Here is a 7032-nt window from a genome sequence, read left to right as displayed (position 1 = left end):
CCTTGTCTTGAGTTTGGATTTTCTCTCCCAGGGTGTCCAGGGCCCCTCCCTGCATGAGCCTCAGAGGAAAGAGGGTGTTGTGTATGCAGATGAGTTTCTGGTCACAAAACACACAATGCAACCTTATCGGCTCCTTTCCTGGGGATCCTTCTTGTCAGAGTTTCTTGCAAAAATCAAATCCAGAAGCACACGCAGCTAAATGATTCAGCTGGATTCATTCACTTCTTTATTTATATAATAACAGATAGTTGATTCTTCAGGCAGAACACAAGGCAGGAGAGAACAGTTAGTTTCATTTTAGATCTGAGCATAGAGCAGGCAAGTTTACACACTGGTTTCGGTTTCTCTGCACAGACTCAGAAGCTGCAGACTAAGACATGCCCTGGCTCCAGTCTCAGCTCCCAACTGGCTGACTTCGTTGCTATGCCTATTCACTGGCTGACCTTGTTACCATGCCTCTATTCCAGTTCATGAATATACTCTTCTCTCCTGCCTTTTCTCTCAGAGGGAAATGTGAGATTAATGAGAGGAGAAATAGGGATTTGTGGAAATAACGCCCCCCTGGAGAGAAAAGGATCCACGCAGGGTGGGTAGCTGGAGAATCCCTGAACCAAACCAGACCAAAAACTTTACCAGCAAAAGCAGAAGGAAAGAAATGCATTCAGGATGCTTGTATTCTGGTTCATTGGCACCTCCTGTAGGATCTGGGGAGCCAGACGTTGTGTGTCTTCTAGTGTGTTTGAGCTGAGACTAGGAGAGTACATCATCAATGCTGCATCAAACCACCAAGCTCAGAGAGCACCAAGAATGCTATAGACAGATCATTGTGCAAAGAAGATACCTGCATGGTTTCTTTTTTTGGGGGGGGAGGGGGCAAGGGAAGGGAAAATGCTACTCAAACTCCCAAAAACTAGAACAGGAGCAACCACATGTTCTAGGTTGAAATTTCACTCTTTTCATATCTTTGGTTTCCTGGACTTCCTTTGACGTTGGGCATGGGCTGTGATTCAATACTTAAATCAGAATAAAGCTGGAAGGGACCTTGGGTGTCTTCTAATCCAATCCCCCACTCAAGCAGGAGACCCTACACAATTTGAGACAAGTGGCTGTCTGATCTCCTTCCCAATTTATGCAATGGGCTTAGGGTGGCCCTGGACTGTTCTTCCTACATTCATCTTGTGGACTTAGTCTGGCTTCCCACAACTTCTGACTTGCTCAGCAAATTGCTTGCGGTCCGGCCTCCTTGAGCAGACCTGTCCTGGGTCTTCTGGGTCTGAACCTGGCTCTGTTCAGGGTGGACCAGAGACCGTTGGAGAGGTGATATGATAGCAGTGTTCCAATATCTCAGGGGCTGCCATGAAGAAGACGGGGTCAGCCTCTTCTCCAAAGCACCAGCTTCTCATCCAGGAAGCTTCTTCAGTTCTGAGTGGATGGTGGGGAACGAGCTGTCTGAACTGGAGAAGCTTCTTGGATGAGAAGTGAAACGTCTTCAAGGAAAAACAAAGTCTAGTTGCCTTTTGAAAAAGCACCTTTGGGACCCCCATAACCTGGATGACTGAGAGTCTCCACAGACATCCTTTTATTGGCAATAAAATGAACACAAGTGCTGAATACAAATTGAGCTTTTTATTGAGTATTTGAATTACTGAATTATTACACGGAATTGATATTATTATTATCACTGCCAGGAATGACTGACAAAAGAGCCTTGGTACTACAGGGGTTTAAGGCACCCTGTTATTAAGCTTATTAAGACCAGCTGCCTGCAATTACTGCAGGGTTCGAATCTCGCCAAGGCTCAAGGTTGACTCAGCCTTCCATCCTTTCTAAGGTAGGTAAGTTGAGGACCCAGTTTGTGGGGGCAATAAGCTGACTTTGTATAAATATACAAAAGGATGAAGGCTATTGCTGAGCACATTGTAAGCCGCCCTGAGTCTCCGGAGAAGGGCGGCATATAAATCAAATTAAAAAAAAAAAAAAAAAAAAAAAGGGCTCTTGAAAGAATTAAGTCCATCCCGACCACAAGTAAACTTAATCTTCAGCTGTTTCTTAAAACTGATAAGATGAATATTGAGCCTGTCTCTCCGGGGTTGGCAGATTTGCAAGATGTACAATACAGTTGTTGTTGTTGTTAATGAAAGTAAATATCTACTCAAAGGCATCTTGTTATGCTTCTTGTAGGGACCTAGTTAGGAAAGAGCACAGAATGCTGAATTAATATAATATCTTCCATTGTCTCATAGGAAATATTTTATGGTATTTTGAGTAAGTCCATTGAATAGAATGGAATAGAATTCTTTATTGGTCAAGTGTGACTGGACACATAAGGAATTTATCTTTGGTGCATATGCTCTCAGTGTACATAAAGAAAAATAAAATACATTAATCAAGAATCATAAGATGCAACACTTAGTGATAGTTATAGGTTACTAATAAGCAATCAAGCAATTGGTTCCTCTCTGTCCTCTAGACTTGCTTCTCTTCCCCTCTTTCTGAAGAACTTGCCCCCCCTTGATAATAAAGTCTATTGCTCTGCCCTTGTCTTGAGTTTGGCTTTTCTCTCCCAGGGGGTCCAGGGCCCCTCCCTGAATGAGTCTCAGAGGGAAGAGGGTGTTGTGTATGCAGATGAGTTTCTGGTCACAAAACACACAATGCAACCTTATCAGCTCCTTTCTCTCCCACCTTTTCTCTCAGAGGGAAATGTGAGATTAATGAGAGGAGAAATAGGGATTTGTGGAAATAATGTCCCCCTGGAGAGAAAAGGATCCATGCAGGGTGGGTAGCTGGAGAATTGCTGAACCAAACCAAACCAAAACATGAACTGGCAAAAGTGGAAAGAAAGAAATGCATTCATGATGCTCATATTCTGGTTCATTGGCACCTCCTGTAGGGTCTGGGGAGCCAGAGGTCATGTCTCTGTCAGGGTGTTTCAGCTGCAGAGCAAGGACGCTACTTTCCTGAAAAGCTTCCCTCTTCCCATTGGTGGGGCAGGTCAGCTCCAAGAGCTCTTAGATCAGAGGTCAAGGTCCTAAGGAAATCCCCAAGGCATCAGTGTGCTATATGGAATAAGGGGTTGAGGTCCAGGGTCAAATTATTCTACTTTGTAGGCATTATGCAAAAATCTACCTCTCCAGACAAGGCTTCAATTCAGGTAGAAGGAGAAAGAAGAGGATGAACAGCAGCCAAATGGATGGACTCTGTTATACTAGCAGAGAGTGGATATTGGAAGACCTGAAGGATCTGGTTGGGGACAGATCATCAAGGAGGAGATCTGTCTCATGGCTAAGTGTTGAAGGGACTCAATCAATCAATCAGCCCTCAGGTGTTAGGCTGTTCAATTACATATTTCTGGATCATGACATCTAACACTACATTGTACTTCTCTACAAGCCATCTGATCTCTTGAGGTCCTCTCAGGTTTGCCCAGAGATAAAACATGTCATGCTTCTGCCACAAAGACGTTATCTATAAAGTCTTTAAGATGTTGGTCTTCATGCTTAGGCTTTGATACAGATGACGTGAAGATCTGGCTAGGGATAATCGTCCAAAGCATATGAAAGTAACTAGGATGAGACGTCCAATGAGGACATAGTCTTTAGTCAGCTCTAGTTGTCCAATTTAGGAACCGGGAACTTCCCAGGCTTCTCAAAAGTCCAAAAAAAGACCATGATTTCCACCTGTCTTGATGTTCTAGTTGATTGTCCCATTGAATAACTGGGTTCCTTGGAGCAGAATTCAGATCTGGGGGGCCGAATCAGAGCTACATTGCAAGCCCGCAGAAGAATTTGCCAGGATAACAGTCTTGGAGAGGGGGGACATTTGAATGTGACGGAACACCTTGTGACTCTTTGTGGTATGAAAGTCATTTTCATTTTATTTTGGAAAGTCACCAGTGATGAAGTAGATTAAATTAAATGTATAGAACAGTGTAAGGAGGATGGGGTACGGCCAAAAAGCAAGGAAGATACAACAGAGTCCAAAGCTTTATGAAAAGCTAAGAGATATAAAAAGTATATGTATTGAAACAGAAAGGATGCCTGCCTATGTGTGTGTGTGTGTGTGTGTGTGTGTTTGTGTGTGTGTGTGTGCATAGAAGGTGCAGAAAGCCATAAGGACTTCCCCCAAGATTTGCCCAGAGATGGCAGGTGTGTTTTCTTCCACGCAGAGAAGTTCAGTCCTGTGCAGAAATTGATCTGCAAACAAAAAACAAAAAACTTTATTGCAGCCATTGTGCAGTTCAAACACAAGCAAAAATCAACAATAGTTGAAACTGTATGAAAGCACACCATCAAAAAGTGCAGGAAGAGCAACTAAGATGATCAAAGGCATGGAGAATAAAACATATGAGGAAAGGTTGCAGGAACTGGGTATGGCCAGTCTAGAGAAAAGATGGACTGGGGGGGGGGGAGGGACATGATAGCAGTATTCTAGTATTAAAGGGGCTGCCCCAAAGAAGGGGGGGGGTCAAATTATTCTCCCAAGCACCAGAAGGCAAGACAAGAAGCAACGGATGGAAACTCATCAAAGGGAGAAGCAACCTGGAATTAAGGAGAAATTTCTTGACGATTAGAACAATTAATGAGTGGAATGATTTGCCTCCAGAAGTTGTGGGTGCTCCATCATTGGAGGTTTTTAAGAAGAGATTGGACAGTCACCTGTCTGAAATGGTAGAGGGTCTCCTGTTTGAGCAGGGGGTTGGAGTAGAAGACCTCCAAGGTCACTTCCAGCTCTATTTTGATTGATTGATTGCCCACCCTGAGACCTTTACCCTCTGTCCAAGCAGCAAACCCTCTCGGAAATACCAACAGAATGGTCTTCACTTGGGACTTATTAAGTATCCCCTAATTGCCATGTCATCTATGCCATGTATAAACAGGTAAATTCCTTCCACCTGCTTCAATCAGTCCACTCTTGGCAAGATAGGCTGCAGAATTGCCTTCACACAACAAAGAAGCCTAGACTGAGATGACTGGATTATTTGAATCTGGGATCAGCTGTGGGCCAAGTCTTTTCCTAAAGCACCCAGGCGGGGTAGGAACTAGCCTCTATAGGAGGCCTTGTGGGTTGGTGGGAATAGCGCAAGATGCATTTGGTTAATTGAACTTCAGCTTTTTCAGGTATGTAACCACTCACACTGTCTAGCTGGAGCCATTAAAGTTCCTGCGGGCGATTTTTCTTGAGCCATTTTCTTTCTTTGATGTGAACCCAAGGCAGGCCCGAAGAACTGAGAATCACACATGGAGTTACTTCTGAAAAGTCCCTTTATTGTTGTTTGCCTATAGACCAGAGGTCTTCAAACTTGGCAGCTTTAAGACTTGTGGACTTCAACTCCCAGAATTCTCCAGCTGGCTGGAGAATTCTGAGAGTTGAAGTCCACAAGTCTTAAAGCTGCCAAGTTTGAGGACCCCTACTATAGACAAACTCTTGTGAGACTAAAGCAAATCCCTGCCATAACTACAGATTTACTCTGTGAAGTGCTAGGGAGGGTCCCCCTTGCTCTGTTTCTGCCTACCAGACATTCCAAGTTCTGCTTTCTCTTTGAGCCCTGGAAAAGAGCCCCTGCATCCTGCTACTCCAGAGTGCATTCCCCCCACAACCCACCAGACAATCCCTCCGCTCTCCTCCTTCCTTTCCTTCCTCCTTCACTCATTTTGATTTCTTCACATGATCTCCAGCAGGGTCACAACAGTCCACGTGGCCGCTACAACCACATAACCACAGGATTATTTGTTAATTGGTATGTCGAAAGCTTATCTTGTTAAGTTCTTAGGAAGTCTGTTGGCTTCTTGCCAAGCACGAGCTGCCCAGAAAGGTAGAAGGAGTTTGCGATAGTGGCGAATATCTGTAGCGTGGGTGGGGCACAAGGGTGGGGGCAGAGGCAGAGGGGGTGCATTTTCCAAGCTTGTGGGTTGATTTCCAAATATTTCATTACCAGGCTAGGTAACATCTTCAGCAGAATGTAGGGAATGTCAATGTTGGTGTTCTTCTACTTATAAGGGCTTTGTGTGGTCAGTGGGCCTTGTGATGGGGAGTCATGTCAGGTGAGGGTCTTGTGATGGGTCTTGTGACGTGTTGGGTCGTGTCAGGTGAGGGTCTTGTAATGGGTCAGGTGTGGGTCCCGTCATAGAAGGAGCTTCTTCCTTGGGTGAGCATATCCTGTTTCTCAACTGGGTCACGTATGTGATGGCCCCCCTTGAGTTCTTCGCCCAGTGGGACCTCATATTAAGCTCTCGCCTTTATTGATCATTCTTGATTTATTATTTATTGATTTGATTTTGGGGTTACCTGGCTTGAGAGCAGTTCTGGATATCTTACAGTGTGAAGCAGGATACAAGCACATTAAGGGGAGAAAGGGAGTTTCTACCTGCTTTCCGGATATTAACACCTGTTTTGTATCATCTTATCTTGCATTGCAGGGTGTGAACATGTGAGCTCTGGTATATAAACTGGAAAACAGACCATGGGTGATTTAGAGGATCTAAATCTTCTTCTCTCGGACTGGATTACCCTTTGAAGGTAAGACCCGTTATAGAAAGACAAGGAACATGATGTAACTTTAGAGAAAGAGAGTTTATGACGTATTTGTACTTAAAACTGCTGTGAAGAATATCAGAAACTGCTAACTCCTATCTTCTTTTCTTTTCTGTTTTTCTTTAGTCTTTTCCCCTTCCTTCCTTCCTTCCTTCTTTCCTTCCTTCCTTCCTTCCTTCTCCCTCCTTCCCTCCCTCCCTCCCTCTTTCTTTCTTTCTTTCTTTCTTTCTTTCTTTCTTCCTTCCTTCCTTCCTTCCTTCCTTCCTTCCTTCCTTCCTTCCTTCCTTCCTTCCTTCCTTCCTCTTCCTTCCTTCCTTCCTTTCTCCCTCCCTCTTTCTTTCTTTCTTTCTTTCTTTCTTTCTTTCTTTCTTTCTTTCTTTCTTTCTTTCTTTCTTTCTTTTCCTTCCTTCCTTCCTTCCTTCCTTCCTTCCTTCCTTCCTTCCTTCCTTCCTTCCTTCCTTCCTTCCTTCCTTCTTACTTTATATTTGTTTATATTAGTTT

The sequence above is a fragment of the Pantherophis guttatus genome, chromosome 7 (assembly GCF_059756535.1).
Source record: "Pantherophis guttatus breed Tessera chromosome 7, ASM5975653v1, whole genome shotgun sequence".
NCBI classification, from domain to species: domain Eukaryota; kingdom Metazoa; phylum Chordata; class Lepidosauria; order Squamata; family Colubridae; genus Pantherophis; species Pantherophis guttatus.
The sequence above is the reverse complement of the archived record's forward strand: the minus strand, read 5'-3'. Positions refer to the sequence as shown.